Here is a 22088-nt window from a genome sequence, read left to right on the forward strand (position 1 = left end):
TTCAATTTGTAGAATCAGGTGAAAGATATCATATTTGATTAGGCTTGTATTTTCTTACATAATTATATACATTAATAATTGATGATGTTGTGTAACTGTAAGTTTTAAAGCAAGTCTAATGTACAGTATTATACAAGTATTCTGTTCAAAGCGGCAATCTAATGTACAGTATTATACAAGTATTCTGTTCAAAGCGGCAATCCAAAGTGAATTTTTGAGGGGATTATTTTCTTTGTGCGTTATATTGAAGCAGGGGTTCTCAGGAGCTGAACCTCGTTAATTTTAGTTCTATGGAACACCTGCTTCAATAGATACCTCCGTAGTAGGTGCCAGTAGCCGCTCTGCTCTGCTAGCAGGGATGGCTGCTTTTCAAAGCTGCTGCACCTTGGGAGCCAATCGGAAGCCGTGATGTTATTAGTGCGGCTTCCTATTGGCCCATGTGATGCGGGAGCTTTAAAAAGCCGAGGGATACCTGTTCAGAGGTAAGTATCTCTGGAAGAAAGGGGTACCTAACTTGGAATTAATGGGGTTCAGCCTTGGTGACCCCTGCATCAATCCTCTGGGGGGGAAAAATAATTAAAAGAAAACTTTGCAAAAACAATCAATAGCTTTGATTGCTCCCAAAAGTAGCAGGTTAAATTAATTAAAGTTATTCACAGGTTAATTACCGTAGCAATAACAATTGCGTCAGATTTTTTTTTTTTTGTTGTTTTAAGTATTTTTCATGCTAAAAAAACAGGTGATATGTAAGTTAGAAAAAACAACAACTGACATTATCCTTCTGAAAAAGTAAAAGGAACAGTGTAGTGTTAACACATGGTACAAATACAATTACTGCCTTTTTTCTTCTTGGATTGTGATCATAGTAAAACACGTTTAGTAGATTATATTAGTTTGGAAGAAGAAATATGTCCATCAAGTTCAACCTTTGGAAAATTCCAACAGGGTCAGACAGTTACAGTATATTGATCCACATCTAAACATACCTACTGTAACACAGACCTGTAAGAAGCCATATTCCAAATGTGGCCACGTAGTTATAACATCAAAGAAAAGGACACATATGAAACATCGTATAAATAAAGGCACATGTATTGATATATTAACATAAGTTGGAAGTTGAAAGTGTTTGATGTACCACATGAGTGGTGAATGTGATCTGAATGGAAGAGAAGTGTCCTACTCTTTCTTGCACATCACTGCACTGATTTTACGACCACTTGATTGTTAAGGAGCTTTCACATGGTCGTGACTTGCTGGAGGGGCCATGGCACTCTGGTGCAGTAGTCTCTATGGCACTGAAAAGACGAAAGAATTCTGTACATAAAATATTAGGGTAAGTCCCCATTACATTCTAGTTTGATTGATACAATAAATTCAAATACAAATTCTAATATTTAGGTACTTTTCATATTAAGATTTTGGGAAAATATCACAGACAGTATATTAACATTATACCATTTTACATCCCAGTCCAATTCCTAACTGTATATATAGATATTGCACTGTGTATTTTGTCATATTGGAAGTAGCTTTGGTGTAGTGTGTGTGTGTGTGTGTGTGTGTGTGTGTGTGTGTGTGTGTGTGTGTGTGTGTGTGTGTGTGTGTGTGTGTGTGTGTGTGTGTGTGTGTGTGTGTGTGTGTGTGTGTGTGTGTGTGTGTGTGTGTGTGTGTGTGTGTGTGTGTGTGTGTTTTAATGTTTGGGGTTTCTCAGAGCTTCTTGTGTGTCAATCCCTGACTGTTCCTGATAACATAGGCAGAATATTCTTCCAGATCATTCTAAACAAAAACACAAAAATTAACTAGAATTAAGCCATTCAATTACCATATGCAGAACGTCTATGATATGTACACTTTTCTGTTTAATATGGTAATATGATTAACATTTCAAATGAAAAATAGCGGTCAATGCAATTTTGTACTTCAAAATGTATAATTATTCTGATATTTATTTTGTAGCAAAATATTCAAAAATTAAATGCACAACTTTGTCCTACATGGCACTAAACATGTTCATGGGAAAAAAATAAAGAATACAGCACTATTAATCTTTTCATTATTTTTCCATAAGTGAAAACAATGTAGAGGCTTTAGGACATTTTGTAAATGTGTTACATATTCCACAACAAGTTGGAGCTGTGCCAGTGGAACAATGTGTCCCAAAGTTTCTTTCATTCATTTTCCTGCTCCTCTGTTCTATTAGAGCAGCACATTACTTTAAACAAAGACCCCATGATAATTATGTAACTCTGGGGTTTATTCGTTATTATAAACTAAATGCAATACAAATGTGGGGCATTATTGAAATCCCTGCTCTTTAACTGGTCCAAATTCTGGTCAATGATAGTTAGTAATGGCCAGAAATGTTGACACTTGGCCAAATCAAACAATAGGGATTTCAACCAGGATTAAGCAGGTAGCAGTGAGTGGTAGGTAGGGGAGATCATCCATGGGGTAAGCGGTGGGAATTTCATCAGAGGGGTGTGGGTGATGGATAGGGATTTCATCCAGATGATCCAGGGGGAGCGTGATGAGCGAGTATAGATTTTATTCGGGTGGAGTGGATGGAAGGTGAGTTTATCTAGGGAGAGCAAATGGCTGGAGGAAGGGGAGATCCACAGTCCTAGGATTATTACCTAAAACTGCAATAGTGGCAATTTTGGAAAGGACACTCTCCTTGAATTCAATGGAGTTTCCATGTGATTATGTCCTTGTGTCAAAGTGTCTTGGTCTGCACTACCATAGCTAGTAAATTAGCAACTAGATATTTAGATTAATTGATTGTATATTTGAATTGGGCTTCTAGTAAAACATATTTGCATTTTTGACTAGTGGCATGTCGCTGCCCCTGGTGCAGCAAAGTGTAAGCTCTTTTTGTAAGTGTGTTTTCAATTATGTTTTGCACTATTTGTTAAACTCTGCTGCACTACAGTATGTGTTTGTACTTTCCATATTTCCTCACACTTTAATATAACAACTTACATATTTGTTTTGATCTAATTTAAGTTAATCAGATGTCCACTAATTTGGAGAAAAATATAGAATATTTTTCTCACTTAAGAGCTCGGACCAAAATGCAGCCCATTCAACATGTTGCTGCAATTGTCTTTACTATGAACTATGTCCTTTTTGATATCTGCCAAACTTTTGTGAGCAATGTAGAAAATGTTTCTGATGTCTTACCAATACTAAACAGTTCCTGCATCAGTCCAAAACTGATGTTGATGAGTCACTGTCCTGTACTACACTTGTTGGATCATACTTTCTGTAACAATTGTTAAAGCAAAAAAAAAAAAAAAAGTTGTACCAGATCCACAGAATGTATCATATTCCGAAAGCTTGAGTCAATGTGTCACAATCAGCACACTGTTTTCTATATTTTTGTATACTGTCCAAGCCCTTAGTTCTACATGAAATAATATTTACAGGCATTCTAAATTATCATATTATTGCAAGACAACTCCTACTGTCCCTCCAGCAGAGGATTCAGGCCAGACTTTTGTTGGTTTACTTTTTGCATGATTCTCCAAGACAGAACTGCAGTGATACAATACTTTACAATGACTAACATGTTACTATGAAGATGTGAGAGCTACAGTTTCTATTATTTTTGTTGCTCTCCTTTTTTGGCCCTAAACGCCTCTGTTTCCATAACGATTGAATCACTTTATTCCTTAGAGAGCGGAAACAGTGATGATATCATCTCTCGTGAGTGTGGTCTAGTACTGAATTATAGGAAACAGTAGGCTTCCTCTTTCTGGGGGAGGCAATCTCTAGGGTCATTGTGTGACTCAGTTTCAAAGCACAGAGTCATATCTAATCTTCATAATAAGGGTTTGTGGGAAAAGGACAACGAGGTGATGACCTAGAAAAGAGGTGTACATAATCAAACAAGGATATAACAGAGATGTCAACGTTCAAGAACCAGAATTGGTGAGATATTTGCGAAAATTTATGCTAAAAAAAAAATGTGCGACTGACTCTAAGGAACTGATATATTATACTTCAAAGTGTATTGAATCAGCCTCCAAATCAGTGAGACTGAAGAAAATAGGTGTTGACACATCTAATATAAGCAAAGGTATAGGGAGAAGTAGTGGCTCAGTAAGTAAAGACACTGACACTGACTCTAAAAAATGATACCGAGTTTGAATCAGATTAGACTGGTTAAACTCCTGGTGTCCGTTTCTTATCACCTTGAGCCTTTATCTCCCTGGGACTAAGTGCTGCGCACCGTGCACTATACTGTAATTGTGAAGCGCTTTGGGTCAAATTAGGAGAAAGACACTATATGCAATAAAGTTGTTATTAAAGGTGAAAATATTGAGTTTTAATATCCCCTGGGTCCATCTGAAGGAGTGTAGAAGATGATTTTACGATAACTAGTCATTTGTACTTCTGTTTTCTATCACCAAGTATTAATTTTATCTGTTGTTCATGTGGCTTCATATCGAATTATTTTTGCCGACATACAGTGTGAATGTGGAAGTTCCTTACCGTCATGAAGATCCGCAGCTAAGTTTAAAAAATGCACCTGCACATGCTGTGACGATCGAAAGGGGGTGGCCCGGAATTAAAGGGGTTGCACCCCATTTGGCCATCCCCTGACCTCACCAGGGAGAGAAGGGGTTAACTGGGCTGAGGTCCAGAAATGTGATTTAACCCTTGTTATGACATGAAAATGTGTATTCCCCTGTCCCCATGCTTTATTGTAATATCTGGTTTAATCAGTGTTTGCACTCACACATACACTAGGGTTGATCCGGGAGAGCAAGGGTTAATATTTCTTTAGTGATTATAGCCCTTTGTTTAAATTACCCTCAAAGACGCCTGCCTAATAAATGCAAATGGTCAGGAGAGCGACCAAATTGGTAGGAAGCAGCCCCTGATCAAAGGCTAGCTGTTTGCAGGAAGCTGGAGTGGATTGTGAGCGTTATAACTCACACTTACAAACCATAGTATCCTGCCATGTGGTAGACTAGCCAAACGCCTCTGATTTAGGAGTGGGTCTACAGAATGAGTGACCTTATTAAATATAAGAATATTATGAGATGTACTGGGCTGAACATGCTAAGAGTTACATATGTGTATTCGTGGGACCAAGCCCCAACTAACGAATACAGACACCTGAGGTTTAGCCCTTTCGAAGAGGCAGATATTAATATCTCTCTTAATTTTAGTATTACACTGTAATATTTAGTCTCGTTGGGAGCGTCATGCGTTCCGGAATGTATTAATATGTCTCGCGTGCCGGTAGGTACTACTGAACTGAAGTTATGAAGTTATTTATATAGGAAAAGCAGTTTGCAAACGTCCTTGGGTGGGAGGAGTTTTACTCTGAGGAAAACTGTCAACTTCACCTCTGATTTATGAGAGGGGCTAGGTTTAGGTTGTGTTCAATGGGAAATAATTGTATAAGAACCAGGCTCAGCCTATGGCTATTGTTCTTCATGCCAGTGTTCTTCTATACCATCTTGATTGCTGAGAGAAATGCTATGCAATGTCTGCATGCAAGGCCTTTTCATGGCTTTTTGTGTCCTGGGATGATGAAGATTGCTGTATGAACTGCCAGTCCCGATGTGACTGTTTCATCATTTCCATCTTTAAGTAAGTGTCCATATTTTGCCTGTTATTTGTATATTTTGTGTGTTCACCTTTATCAAGGAATAAATTATATTTTATCATATCTAAGTCTCGTCCCAGTTCAACCCAGTTATATATATATATTATATATTATATATATATATTTGGTGTGTATTATTAATAGCCTGTCACAAAGCTCCCGTCACACATGCCACCACTATTTGCCCATTCGATTGAGAAGGTCTATACATTCTGTCATCCACATTCACCCACACATCCACATTCACTAGTTTGTGTAAAAAGATGAAGATACTATTGCTGAGTGGGCTAAGGGTAAAGAGTGGGAAATGACTGATACGGTGTGACTGGTAGTACTAGTGGTGGCAGTGTTAGGAGTAAAAGTGCATTTATTTAAAGTGCAATTGAGAGTGGTCAAGATGGGTATAAAAAAAAGTTACAATATAGAAAGAATATTGATCCAGTGAGTAATCTGCACTTTTTCACTTGTCAAACATAATTGATAAATATTCTACTAGGGATTTGTGTTTGTATTCCTCTAAATCAAAAGAAAACCCATGATCTACAATCTCGCCGGGCCAATGGAAAACACAGGGATGTTACTCAGAATCTAGCAAGCGTTTTTCATCAGATTAACTATATTATTATGTTATTATGTATTTAAATATTTTTAAAAGAATGACTCAGAAAATCAGCAACACCACAGTCATATGTAATGCAAAATGTACTAAATGGTACATTGAAACTAAAGGGACCCCTTCTCCCTAACAACCTAACAATACCTTTGGAACAGTTTCCGGTGCTCAGTATGAACAATGACTAGGTACGTAAGTAGCCACCCTGCTGCTTCCCCATTTTTTGTACCCACCTATGTGTTGTATTGACCCTCTATTGTATTTGTGCTCACGTACCCTATTCTCCGCCCCCTTCCGCCTCCATTACTCCTTCTGGTTTTGCCTATTATATGTTTTTTTGATTGTTTATTGTGTGTTATCGTTTTTGATGTAGGGTATGTGGTTCTGCTTATGGTGGTTTGTGTTACACATTAAATATCATTTAATTTCTTTTGGCATTATCCAGTATATTTGTTCTATTATCTATAGACAGTGTGTGCTGGGCTATTTTGTTGCTTATATACTTATATTGGAGGAATTGGGTCCTCTTTAGTCCGTTGCACCCTGCAAAAAATTCTCTTAAAATTATCTTGCTGTCCAGTGTGTGCTGTATATCACTGTCCTGTTCTGAATGACTAGGTCTAGGTAAGAGAGTCAGAAAGACATACACACTATACCAGAAAAAACACAATGTTATATATAAATAGAGCTATCAATATATATATATATCAATAAAGCAAAAAGTTGCCATATATAGATCAAGCTATGGAAACAGGAAAAAAGACAAATAGCAATACTTATCAACAGCTCTCCAAGAGATAGGCACTCAGAAAAAAGAAGTACAGTAAAAGCAGTACTGAAAAAGCATAATGGTATCGGAACGTGTAGCTAAAAAAGAAAAGGTCTGGACTACCAGTACACAAAAACACAATTTCTATTTCTGAATGTGATGGTTTTGTAAGAAAACTGTGTTTATTTTATTTTTAAGGGAAGCACTACAGTTCCTATCAGATAGTGGGAGCCGGCTTGAAGAAGGAGCTAGTCACTGAAAAGTTGCCCTCGTTATACTGTACATTTTTCTGTAAATACTTTTGTTTTTGAGCACTCTTTTAATCTCTTTTTGAGTTCTCAGCCATCCACCCCTTCATTTTCGATGCGGGTTCTTATTGTGTTGTTTTTGTGTACTGAATCCAGTCCTTTTCTTTTTTAGTAACACCTTCGATACCATTATGCTTTTTCAGTCCTATTTTTACTTCTTTTTTCTGTTTGCCTATTTCTTTGAGAGCTGTTGAAAAGTATTGCTATTTGTCTTTTCAATATTTCCATAGCTTGATTTATATATGACAACTCTGTACTTTATTGCTTTATATATATATATATATATATATATATATATATATATATATATATATATATATATATATACAAATACAACTGTATGCTCATCTGCATGTCTTAGGCAGGTATGCAACCCCGCCTATAGGCTTAAGCTTGACACTGTCTGCTCATTTGCATGTCATTTCCCAGAATCCCTTGCTGCAGTGGAAGTCCTGTATGCTGGGTGATAATGGGGAAAGGCGGGGTTGCAGACCTAGCTAAGACATGCAGATGAGCATACAGTTGTATTTGCATATTTGCTTTCCTGTGGAGGGTTTTTGTCACTTTTTTTACTCACCATAACTTAACTCGGTATTATATATATATATATATATATATATATATATATATATATGTATATATGTGTGTGTATATATATGTGTATATATATGTGTATGTGTATGTGTATGTGTATGTGTATGTGTATGTGTATGTTTATGTATATGTGTATATGTGTATGTGTATATGTGTGTGTATATATATATATATGTAGCCCCTCTTCCCAGGGCCAATCACAGATTGGGTCCCCCCTCCCCTCTTTACTAGGGTCTGGCTACGTGTCTGTGGGTGGTGCATACCTGTAGGTAACAGAAGGGCCTGAGTCTCCCGCAATGGTATGGGGGTGACAGGAACAGGTTTCTGGGGTGAATGCCTCTTTTCTTTACTCAGTGGTGCAATGCCTCCATCTCTGTTAAGCCCCAGGGATGTGGGCTTACAGAGAGTCCCCCTCTCAGGGACGAGGGATTCCAGTCTCAGACAGTCTTTATGTAAAATCAGCAGCAGATCTTTATTCAGTGCAGGAATGGCAGCAGGGTCATAGACAGTCAGGTACAGCTTGTCCCCCTCCTCCAGACTGCTCTCCCTCAGGATGGTATCTCTTCTCCCTGCCTCCACCCCAAGCCACGGGCACTCAGGGTGGTGCTAGCTCTTCCCTCACCCCCTAAACAGGGTGAGAGGAATTGGTCCACCTATAGCTCACTAGGCCCTACTCCTCAGGAACCTAGCTAGCTTCCATACTCTGACTGACCAGTCAGACACTCCAACACCATCTCCTCAGGGCTGAACCCAGGACTGAACTACCGTCACTTACAGGAACAGGCAACTCTAAATAGAGACAGCCCTGCCCATTATGACATCACAGGTACCGCCCCTGTGTCTATGCCTTCCACACAGGGTCAGGTGACCTACTTCCACCACTCAGAGCAGGGCTTGATGTGGGGGAAACCCATGATAACTACTGGCAGCCTGCCCTTAACAGGGCTTATACCAGTAGGACAAAAGACATATAGCCCTATTTTCTTACCAGGGCTACACTCTCCCTCAGGTGGAATCCAATGGTCCCCACTTGGACCTAATTACGTACCATCCTACAGGTGAACAATCTGGAAATACAACACAATTGATTAGTGCATAACATCAGACTGTCCCACCCGGATGGCGAATTAATGATAAGGTACCTCCCAACATGGAGAACCCAACTAATAGTAATGGCGCGGGTCAGGCTTTCTAACTTCCCGCCCATTGTGGTCTGTCACTTTAACATAATAGGGCTGTACTGACCCATACTCCGGCCTATACACCACATTATTCATGTAAATACTCCTCCCGGTACTCCATGCCCTTATGACATCGCACACTTTGTCTTCATTATGATAGGCCGCCCTACCGAACTTAGTCTAAAGGTATTCCATAACAGCCTCCCGGAGCCAGGTATATCTCTGCTCCTCTATTTCTTGCATAATGGGCTCAGGTACATAGGGGAACTCATAGCCATGGGATTGCCTATACCTGGCCACTATGGCCCTGTCTGCTCTACTGAGCTTGGTCAGCCTTCAGTCTCCTGCCCTGCTTGGCAGTACCCAAAACTGAGGCTCCTCTGGGCCAACATCGTCATACAAAACGGCGGGAACCTTGGGAATGATTATCTTCTGCTCAATTTCTATATACCTCTTTTCTAGCTCATCAGCAACCTCCTGGGGAGAAAAGGTGCCTACAGCCCACCAATGGTCAACTATACTATTTTTAATGAGTAAGAACCGGGTACGGTCCATACCCTTGTGGTACCCTGTAAACAGCGGTGCTCACCACTTATCTTGGTGCTCGTATCCTGATGCTACTCTCATATCGGTATCTGACTCTGCTTGTGAGGATACACCTGACGTCACAACCTCAGTAGAGTGTGAGCCTTTGAATCCACCTCGTGTCTCGTTGGTGTAGATCATGTGATTCATTTTATGCACTACCGTACTCACAGGACCTGCTTGAGCAGCTGTCTGGGACCCTCGGGCCCTACCTCTAGGTACAGGAGAAAATGCAACAGGGTTAGACACACGTATCACACTTGAATATGGTATCTACCTTCATCACTGAGTTCTCAATCCCTCCAATCCTTAGAATATTTGTGGGTTCTTGCCCAGCTTATCCCCACTAGGCCTGGTGACATGACACGTGACGGGGCAGTGGCCGGGGCAATGGCGCTAGGGGCGGTGACCAGGGGATCAGCAATGTCCAATACAGTGTCTATGAGTCGGGCAATGCTACGACCAGTGGGCATCTTACTACTTGCCTGGTCCGCCGTGCTTCGTGTTCCTCGTGTGGCGACTTGGGCCTTGAGTGTTATGAGCGCTGCCTCCATAGCCGCTCTCCTCTTTGAAGAAAACAAAGCTTCCGGGCCTCGGCGCCGGGGGGACCCGGAAGTGATGTCATCGCTGGTGGCCGCGGAATCTCCATTCACTCCGTGGTCTCGCACCGGAAATGCGTCGAGGACCAGAAGGGGCAGTGGTGGACCATCCGACTCGCGGACGGCCAAGTAGGCCGCAAGCCTTTCTCTCTCTCCCTCTGCAGGTTCCGTCTTTGCCTGGCGGGAGTAAGGGGGTGGGGGTGTCTCCTTACCGCTCCGCTGCTGGCTGGTGATCGTTTGCTCCTCCAGAGCCATCTCGGATCCCATCTCCGCCGCACTCGGAGTCTACCTGCCGGGGGACTTCTATGCGGCTCAGGCCACACCAGCGCTCGCCGTCGGGGGGTCTCCAGACTCGTCTGCTCCTTCTCACCGGTAAGTGGACTGCCATCTTTGTTACAGCTGGGGTGGTTCGCCGGTAGGCGCATCGCCACCGATGATAGGCCATCTCCTTCCTCCGAAGACGCCTTTAACAGTTCCTCTGCTTGGGAGTCACCTCGATCTCTTGCCGCACCGCCAGTGGGTAGTGGTACAATACGTGCCCGCTCCGGTACCTCCACTGCGGTCACGCTCTCCCCTGGTACATCTCTTGCTGGCTTTGCCTCGGTTCCCACCTCAGCAGTGATACAGGGAACCAGGACAGCCTTCTCCTCCATCTCCGCCACCTCCATTAGGGTTACCAGAGAGGCACTTCGCGGTGTCTTTAGCATAGGCCATGGCTCGACAGGCCACAGGTAGAACGTGCCACATTCAGGGCATCGCGCCGTCGTGCTCGGGGCCAGTCCTGGTGTCCTGCAGTGTACGCACAAGCACTGGAGATACTCTCGGCCATCGACCTCCACAACCAGGAAGCCTCCTGGAAACTGAAATGGGGTCACGCTCAAATCAGCCATCTTTTGCTCAGGGGTTGAATAGTTCAGCTCACTCTTAGCTCCTCTCTCTCCAATAGTCAGGCAGAAGGGAAGTTCCTCACTCTCATTCCCTGTCCCTCCTTTCTCTGGAGAGGACAACTCTGATTGGCTCTTGTCGTGCCCCCTCCCTCTGGTGGAAACAAGAGGAGGGGCACTCTCTCGCTCTGCGTGACGTGGCTTTGTCTGTCGGCCAGTCACTGCACAGGTGAGCGTGCTTTCGGCTTTTGCGCCGCTCCGCTCGCTCTGCTGGGGATCTGGGTTTGGCGCCAAACCCCTGCACATCTCTCGCCACATTTCTCTCACAGTCTCTTTGCACACAGCACGTGCTCACTCCAGGCTCGGCGGGAACCGCAATTTTGGATCCGCTGCAATCTGCTTTGCAATTACGCTGCTGCTGCCATTTTCACCTCCTCCATGCCCCGCAGAGCACATGTATCTCCGGCCGCCATCTTTAATGAGCCCACAATAGCGCTACTCTCAGTGTCTACTGTGTAACACGTTCCTAGACACTGACTGTTCCCTGAATACTCTCTAAATACTCTCTGCATGCTTTACCCACAAATATGACGTATGGCATACCCCAGGCTAGGCAGAACTCCTTCTTAGTACACCGCACTCGCTGACGGTTCCTACAAGTACTCTGTGGTGTGCTTTCTAGGTGCTGGCTAGGGTACTAGGCATTTCCTAAGTACTGGGTGTCTCCTACTGTTGGCCACTCATAGTGCAGACCCTGGGCCATGGTCCCTGGACTAGTTAACAGGCTAACCCCCCCAGTTGCCTCACACTATCTGCCTCAAGGGACTAGAACAGGTATAGCCATGCACCCAATTTACAACACCCTCTTAGGGCACCCAGGGCATACTGTGCGAGAGTCCATGCTCCCCTGACTATCTCTGATGTGCAATTGCGCCCTACTTTGTGCAGTACTTGCATGGAAAGTGTACTTAGCGCTTCCAGCTCTGCTTTGCTGAAACCTGGCCTGTTTCTACATCTCAGCAGCGCCTCAAATGTAGCCCCTCTTCCCGGGGCCAATCCCAGATTGGGCACCCCCACTGTACTAGGGTCTGGCTATGTGTCTGTGGGTGGTGCATACCTGTAGGTAACAGAAGGGCCTGAGTCTCCCACGATGATATGGGGGTGACAGGACCAGGTTTCTGGGGTGAATGCCTCCGTTCTTTACTCAGTGGTGCAATGCCTCCATCTCTGATAAGCCCCAGGGATGTGGGGTGGAACCCTTACAGAGAGTCCCCCTCTCAGGGACGAGAGATTCCAGTCTCAGACAGTCTTTATGTAAAATCAGCAGCAGATCTTTATTCAGTGCAGGAATGGCAGCAGGATCATAGACAGTCAGGTACAGCTTGTCCCCCTCCTCCAGACTGCTCTCCCTCAGGATGGTATCTCTTCTCCCTGCCTCCACCCCAAGCCACGGGCACTCAGGGTGGGGCTAGCTCTTCCCTCACCCCCTAAACAGGGTGAGATTAATTGGTCCACCTATAGCTCACTAGGCCCTACTCCTCAGGAACCTAGCTAGCTCACATACTCTGACTGTCCAGTCAGACACTCCAACACCAACTCCTCAGGGCTGAACCCAGGACTGAACTACTGTCACTTACAGGAACAGGCAACTCTAAATAGAGACAGCCCTCCCCTTCATGACATCAGCAGGCAACGCAACTGTGTATATGCCTTCCACACAGGGTCAGGTGACCTATTTCCAAAACTCAGAGCAGGGCTTGATGTGGGGGAAAACCATGATAACTACTGGCAGCCTGCCCTTAACAGGGCTTATACCAGTAGGAGGAAATACATATAGCCCTATTTTCTTACCAGGGCTACATATATATATATATATAATATTGTGTTTTTCCTGGTATTGTATGAATCAATACATGTAAAACCTTTTTTTGCTACTACTTTCTTAGTCTCATACAGACAGGATCAGCCCAGTAGGATTCACATTGCGCTGTTCCCAATTCAGACTCAGGGACCCCCGCTGTCTTAATCCCGATGGGCCATTACCGACTACTAGGCGGTGTGCTGCGAACTGTCAAGGCATTGCACACGGTTGACGAGCTTATTGTCAGTAGTCATTGTTCATACTTAATGCATGTATTTCAATATGTTTTGGCTAATGAAATGTACGTTTATGTGCATAAATTGATTATTTTAATGCAATGCAAAGACATTTATTATAATTTCAATGACGAAAATAAGTATGTACATATACTGTACTATATAGAACTTTTTTTTTAATCCTAATGCTGAATGTTGAAAATGGCAATCAAAAACAATTCTTTTCCTGGTGGATTCTACCTCTGAATGTAAAAGCTAAACTGGTAATAACTGTACATATTGTATATATTGTTAGAATAGTGATTTGCCAACAAGATAATACATTCTAATAAGTATTGCACAGCCTCCATATTTTATGCTTCGTGGAAGTTGACACTATAAAATGTGCAAAACATGTTTTAGTTATTTACTTAACCATGACCACTGTGTCCTTTCAATTACCCTAGAATTGTTACATAAGCCAGAAAGATATAAACATTTTTTATATTTTTAAAAATAAATACATATTTTTGGCTTTAAAAGAAAACACGCTAATACAATTATGGTAGAAAATACTATCATATGTGTTCAATTCTAGACTCTGCTTCTTCATCACACATAATATAATTTTCAGGATCTAGCTTAATTCTTTTCTGCCAACACATTTTAACAAATATTCCATACAAAATTGTTAGTCATGTACTTTTACAAAATAGATAATGTTTTACTCTTACAAAAACCCTAACTCTGCTGTTCAGCTCGTGGAAACCTTCCTTGGGGCCGAGAACCAGAAGAGTGTTCTGGGCCTGATGTCACAGACTCCACCAGCTCTGGCTGATGTCCAAAGAAATCCAAAGGAAAAAACACTCCAACGCACAGCCAAAATAGAGTGGGTCCAGACAAAAATAGTAAAATAGAATCTTTATTAGTCCATATAAAAAAAACGGAGGTAAGTGCCCTCAACTTGTACCATGCGATAGAAGGGGAGGGGATAGAATTAAATCTCTCTCAGCCCAAGAAACCTTCTGGATTCATAAGTTAGACACCATGTCCCCTAAAAGGTTAAATGAGGACATAGATGTCTGGGCTCTGTACTGAAGAAACAGATATATATATATATTGTTCCCATATCTGGTCTCTCTGCCTATAGCCTCTTTTTACATTTATAGTTATAATGTGTAATTAATTATGTTTTCTTTTATTTTAGGTTTAATCTCTTTTAGTCAAGATTTCATCCATATTATTGAATTTATATATGTGTTTTTAATAAATTTGTTTTTATGTTTCAATGTTCTAATATCAGCATTAGCTTTCAGCTGACAAGATTGCCGCTGCTGCTGACCTGATTGGTCATTTGCACTCAATTGGCTAGCCATTACAGGAAGCAGAGGGTGTATTTAATGTCTCTGGCCACTGGTGCTGATTTAAACCCTGATGAAGTGGCACTTTTAGCCACGAAACGCGTAGGATTAATGTTTCCAAGTTTCCAATGCTTATTTAGCCTTTTTGTCACACTGTGCCCTAGTTCTGTGCATTGAACTTTTGGATTGCACATTGATACTTCTATCGGGACTTTGCCGCCAGCCTAAGTGCCATTCTAAGGCTTTATTTGAGCCTTCCACCTCTGGGACTATCTCTACGTACCGCGCATGCACCTCCATCATCATTCGATTTCCAAACAACAAACGGAAATGCTGCACCGCACCCTGGGTCTGTGATACCTCCGCTCCTGAAGGGAGTTTCTATCAAGGAGATCCAGCCTGAAAGGAAAACGACATCTGCGGTGCGCCCCCTGTACAAGTCGCTGAGTTGACGTCACGTTCCCTACCGCTGGAGGGCCTGCTTCATCCACTATAGCCCGATCGTGTGGTAACCTGTTGTGTAGTAATATACTATATGCCTATGACCTATCTTTTAAATGTACGCAGAATACTCACCTTTTATACACTAAATCTTATTTGATTTACTTCACTATTGCGGTTTGCGCTGTTGTTTTTTGTCTCATTGTCTAGTGCTGTCGGAGTGCTGAGCCACCTCGTTTGATACAGCTACATCCACCCAATGATACATACTATTTATGTTATTATCTAATATTCACCTTATGAAGGGTAATACAAGGGTGGTTTTTATATCTACACTAGTAACTCATAGTATTACTGTAGTGGTTTATTTTAGGTGCGCACTATATTCTCCTACTTGTCCAACTGGAATGCCTGAAACTTAAAGTAGGAGTCGTTATAATGCTCCTTAGAAACCTAATATCATTGACAGGACTATGTAATAATACAAGACTTACTGTTACTCAAAAACAAACACACATAATCAAAGCAAAAGTGACTGGTGGAGCACACGGTACTTATTCCAAGAATCATCACGCATTCCATCAGACACAAATTTACCATTAATTTTCAAATTAAAACAATTTCCCATACTATTGGCTTTTTCAATGACAATCAATGTCACAAAGCCAAACATTTCATAAAATATGCCTTTATCAACCTAATTGTAATGTAATTTTAATTATACTGTATATATTATATCACTAAGCGTCGACGTCATTAATAATAAAACTTTATTATTTTCATAATTGAGATCTATTATATATTCTCTTCATAGGAATATTTGAATTCCAAGATTATTCAACCTACCATATATACTATACCTATGTACTTTGACACACATACCCAGCAAGCTCTCAGAAACCCCCCCAAATTACCACAAAATATATATATGTACTGTACTGTATATAAGTATCAAAAAGAGTTCTACTGGGCTTGGCTAATTGTATAAAACAAGAAATAAAATAAAGGGATAGGGGAAGTGGGAAAATGTCCACATCTACCTACGAGAAGAAAGTAAATAAAGATACACTGAGGTACAATGTAGGGCAAACAATGGATACAGTAAAGGAGAACAAGTACCCTACTGAATGCACTCGCTATGTTGAAATGTATAATGATAATGGTGAATAAAAACCTTTTATTAAGTAGTAAAAATGGTATAAAGAAAGGAATCAGGTATAAAGATCCATGACCTGTCCCTAAAAACCACTACCTCTCAAAGCTCCTAATAGTATAAGTAACGCACTAGCGAAAAAGTAGCATACCATATTCCATATGGGACCCCTGTTTAGTCAGATCAGGGATTCTGTCCATAAAGCACAGTCACTCATAATCCAATATAGCTCATATAGTCTGTACAAACCTAAATAAGGCAACAGACGTGATAGGTTAATTTACTAAAACAAAGTATGGTGAAAAGATACCACCAACCTAATGCATTGAAACCACTAAAATGTGCCAGAGCTAAATTATGGCAGTAAATATAAATGGCTATAATTCATTCAGTAAAGCAATATAGCTCAAAAAATATGTAGATCCACTATGCATATGGTAGTGACGTACACCATGCATACTCAATTAATGTATATGCATGTTGATATCAAAATAACAGTAGTACTGGTATGAAGCTAGTGAACATTAGTATATATTGTTTTTCTTACTTTTCCCAGTAATAACTGTGGATATGTGATCCCTAATCTAGTTGGGGTACAGCATAAATCCAAATAATGTGAAAAGATGATAGTAAATGTAACTACCTGTCACCACATCCGAACGCGCTGACGCACTATATTCTAGGGCATATTCCAAAATTGTTTCTACGCCCCCTGTGTGGTTCTAAGACACATCCAATTGAAGCCCCAGATGGTAGAAAAACACAGTGTTTTCAAAGAGTCAGGTTATATGTTTAAAGTAATACGCTCCAATGATACAACAGATTCCCCTGTGCTCTATGTAGTACTGTCTAGATACATAAATACCTTGTGTTTGGTTAGTAGTTCTTGTGTGACAATACACATCCTATTTGCAGTTAGTTACAAAGTTAATTCTTTGTTACTTCCAATCTTTTTCACAGTCAGCCCTGAATACACATATATGGCTTCTTGGGTGGGACAATGTATCAATCTATTAACCAGATAGAAGCAACAATCAAAGTTGTTACTATCCTTATTGTTAGTAAGTGCATACGGTCCAAAGAATAACTAGGCCCTTTTTAAGCTACATGTCTCATGTTTGGACACTGCGTTCTGAGTACATTCTAAAAATGTTATTATGCCTCGAGGTGCGGTTCCAAGACCGCATTCTGTTATAGCCTCAGATGGTGAAATAAACAGTGTGGTATAAAAAAGAGACTAACCCCTCAGGGAGCCCTTCTACTTAGTTATATTTATGCATATGCCAGCGCGTCAGAATAGAGTAATTCCCATATACATATTAGTAAAATATGTTCAATAGCATACTAATTTTAATATGCTAGAAACGGATACTGGGAAGTTTAAACACAAGTACTGTACAATACTTACTCTGAAAGCGACATAATGGGAGTCCCAATTATGGGAATATATAATGCCGGCTTCACTTATCTTATTGCTCATTCAGCCCGTGTTAACTTCATCCGACCACCCTTGTTTTCTTCTCCCACAGGTACTTCCGCATGGTGACGTCACTCCGTCACAATCACCTGACGTACGTTTCACACAATGTTGCGCTTTTTCAAAAGTAAGTTTAGTGAGTATGGGGGGGAGTATTTATAGGGCTGTGGTTGTCATGGTAACCGTGGTCGTTCGCACAGTATAACCCTTTGCTGGTATAATGAAAGTGTCCACACTAATACTAAGATACAATTTGAAGGGATAGACAAGGTTCAGAACTTGCTAGTTACAGCCGAATGACATGCATAAATTCTATTTTACCATGTTGCATTTCTAATATGTGCAGACTGTTGTGTATTAATCCAGAGATGGTAAAGGATTCTTAAAGGGCCTGTATTACTTGTACTGGTCCATAGAGTAGAACGCTTAAATGAAAATTATTTATATAATTAGTTTGTAATTGTGTTATATGTGTAGCACTGTGCTGCTTTAGTCATTTTTTGTCTTTTGTGGTCTGTATGCCAAATATTAAATACTGATTTATTTTTATACTAATCCGTGGTGTGCTTTTGTGCACTGTCAAATTACATTGAATAAAGGCCTTTGTTTTCATAGAAAAGATGAGAGAATCTCGGGGGTTCAGAATGACCAACCCAGACGCTTTTATCAGGTAAGACACATCAATCAATGATGGAATGCAGATGTGAGCTTTTTATAATAGTAAAACAACAGAGATGGGCTAATGGTCACAATAGTTTGCTTAATATTAGAGGTCACACTATGTGTGATATGACATTTCCGTGTACACATTTACAGTAGATGCCCATGTGTCTTGTGCAAGGCTGTAAGAAGGTCCAAGCAACTCATTTGGGAGTGTAAAAGTAACATGCAGGCCTTTAAATAGAACTGGTGGCAAATCATTGCTTTAAAAATGGACATACTGAATTGACAATGGTGGAAGCAGAGACTATGCCTGCTGGATATTAATACTCCCCCCCCCCCCCCCAAACCCTCTCAGCAAACAATTTAATCTGTCATATTTCCCTAATGCCTAAAGCTAACAAAGAGCTTTATGAAAAAAAATACATAATCCATTAAACAAAACGTTATCCAATTATCTTGTAATTTTGTTGGTATGAACATTTAATTTCATTTTTTACATGTATTGTTATTATTAACATTTCTATCGCATCTTTCCTACAGCTTTTCTTAAAATGTGAATTTATTACAATAGTGTGGATAAATTGAGAAAACATATGAAACCGTAAACCTTTAGAGGTTACTTTCTTTAAAATATATCTTAAACGTGACTTCGCGAAAATATAAAGTATGCAAGTGACTAACTGCAGACCCATTGCTGGGGGTGTATAGTAATGATTCCCATACTGTATACTGGATTTTGAAATTATTTGAATTGAAGGGCAAAGATTCATGAACTTGTAAGCACTGTAGCACAGCAGTATTCCAGCAAATCAATTACTTCAGTGATTTCATAGGGGAGTTTATATTTAAGAACAAAACACATGAAGAAAATGCAATAATGACGCTGTAAATGTTTTATTTTGTAGAAAAATAAAAGGATGGAAAGGATGCTATGGTGCCTCCCTGGAATTCCTCTACTGTTGCTTTATTATGCTATGCATTGCATTTGGATCTCATGAAGGTCCGTTTTGTAATGGTACCAGAAGACTGGCAGCTGGTCTTTCGGAATATTGACCATGTTATCATGGTCTTCTTAACTGTCACATCATTGACATAAATGGGGGGCTCCACTTCTGTTCCAATCCCATTTAAAACTCTAGAAAATAAGCAAAAATAACAATGTACACGCCCTTATGACATTCATGGAGCATTATCTTTAGGGCAATATATACAGTCTAGCTATATAATATCTATAATTTATTTCTACAGTAGTGTGCAAAAACAAGTAAACAACAATAAATGAAGAGAAAGTATAGTGTGGTCATTTTTAAAACATGTAGGAACAAAGGAGGGAGAGGGAGTAGGTGGTATGATAACTTTTATTAGACTAACAAGTAGTTAAAATGTGACAAGCTTTCAAACCTCTAGGGATCCTTCAACGGGTATGGCAGAAATACAGAAACACAATATTATATACAGTGTATGTAAGAGGGATACCTGGTTAAAATAGATGTGCACAGGAAGTGTGAAAAAAGATGAGGTAGAAGCAGGTAGCCTAGTGTGAAAATTAATTGTAGAAGGCTTTACTTCTTTGCTCATTTTTAATTCAATAAGTGTTGAAATAGAGTATCTAAATGCACTCGCACTTTGGTTGTGGTGATCACATTAGCATTAAGAAGTACATAAATCATACAGATTCATAAGTAGATCACACTATATATGATAAACTGCTCAACCTCAATACCTGATATATAATGTAATTGACCAAGGTGCATAGAAACACAGTAGTTATATCCGACAACAAATAGAAGGGAAAAAGATCCCTTCCAAGGAGTCCCTTTAACTTGCACTCAAAGTACATGTAACAAATATTGATATATAGTATATCTTGCAAATACAAATATTTGATAAAGAGTGCAATTTTATATATATTTTGCACTCTTAATCCAAAATAATAACAATTTTTATCACATTTGACATCAACGTAATTGTGATGATATATTATCACAATTACGTTGATGTCAGATGTGAATAAAATTGTTATTATTTTGGATCAATTGTAACATCGCCCGAAGCAGAGATCATTCTATCTAGAAAGCTCGCACAAATAAAAGCATTTAGTTAGCCACAGAACGGTATTGACTATCTGTTTTTTATTTTATATATATATATATATATATATATAAGACAAACACACAAGAAGGGTGTTGCTCACACTATATATATGTGGATAAACCAGACCCAATAAATAATATTGACTATCTTGGAATGAAAAATAAACCAAGAGAGTCCAAAGTAATATAATAATGGGAAACTGCTGGTGCTAGGGGATAAAAAATAATATAGAACACACAAAAGACTGAGACAATCCCCAAAGACAGCACTCTAAATATACCACAAAATAACTAATAACGTAATGCAAAAGGACTAGGAAACTAAGTCAGAGTAGAAAAGGAATTGATTTTAATAGCGAGCAATAAGAACACTAACATTTAAAAACATAAACACACTAAAGGCAGCAAAAATACATAAAGACTGTGACTGACTAAAAATTACAAAAATAAATAATGCTGAAAAATAAACCAAAAGCAAGAAATGTGTCTAAATAATAAGCTTAATAACTATATAAAGCGACACAAAAAAAGCTAAATAGTACAAAAAAAACCTGGAAAAACCCTAGCTACAAAGCATATAACTGAGCTAAGGGCATGAGGAAAGGTATAACATAAATAAGCCTATAGACATAATAATGTACATAAGAAAAATCGTAACTTAAACCAAGGGGGAGGCACAGGGGAGAATAAGATGAAAAATACTCAAACCCTGAACAGCAAAAAATATAATATAAATAAGTCAAAAAACATAGATGCATAAAATGCTTGTGGTGGCTGCACAAAAACAAATGGGACACATGGCTATAACATATCAGAAAAAGCCAGTGCCCTTTGCACAGATGAGACAAACTAGAGTATAAGTCCCATAGGTAATGAAAATGATACTCAGCTGTCATAGGATTATAATGGACGAAGCCCCCCACGGGCGAAACGCGTAGAGTGTTCACTTTAGGCAGCTATCTATGATCTTGCTGGCGTGACTCTAATTTCTTGGTGTTTTTCCTGTGGACTGCATGACTTATCTTTACACATCTTGGAGTAATACTCGAACCAGCTGAGGAGGGTGCAGTGGGTGGTGACGTCATCTGAGGTGGACCTGGCGCTCTGAGTTGCGGCCGCAAGGAAGAGGTACACGCGGGATCCAGCCTCCACACACACCACGGCACAGCCCCTCATGTCTGCGGACGGCATGTTGTAAATCGTGAAGTAAGGTCATTGAGCATGTGAGTGCATTAGCTGAATTGATCTTTTTATTGTTTTAATAAATTGTACTGTACTACACTATTGGCAATTTTATATTTTTTATATGCAATCGGGCATTGTGGTTGATCCATGTGGAGCAGGTGAATTATATCTGAAGACCCCAATCCAACCCTTTCAGTGATCTAGACAGCCAACTAAAGATACCTTTCAAGGTCTGCCTATATCTATTTAGATGTAAGTAGATAGCAGCGGTGTGGATGAGATCCCCATGACTAGAGGGTACTGCGCAATGGTCTCTTGTCCTCTTTGATTTCAGATATACTTACAATCGTGAGAAAACCAGGAGGACCACCTGTGAAAATCTAAGGACTGCACCTTTCAGACACAGGACCAGAAACAATATATCAGGTTCACGCACTTGATAGTGCGCCAAGGACTCTGTTCTCTATATTATCAGTTTGTGTA

General features: G+C 40.2%; 1 long non-coding RNA gene across 1 annotated transcript; it reads left to right on the forward strand.

Annotated features, from left to right (window-relative positions):
- The first annotated feature begins 1223 nt into the window (after positions 1–1223).
- LOC142491144 (uncharacterized) lies at positions 1224–18551 on the forward strand. The gene is made up of 3 exons (XR_012800306.1): positions 1224–1336; positions 17717–17791; positions 18280–18551. It is a non-coding gene; the product is annotated as an uncharacterized LOC142491144 (long non-coding RNA).
- The last annotated feature ends 3537 nt before the right edge of the window (positions 18552–22088 follow it).

The sequence above is a fragment of the Ascaphus truei genome, chromosome 3 (genome assembly GCF_040206685.1).
Source record: "Ascaphus truei isolate aAscTru1 chromosome 3, aAscTru1.hap1, whole genome shotgun sequence".
NCBI classification, from domain to species: Eukaryota; Metazoa; Chordata; class Amphibia; order Anura; family Ascaphidae; genus Ascaphus; species Ascaphus truei.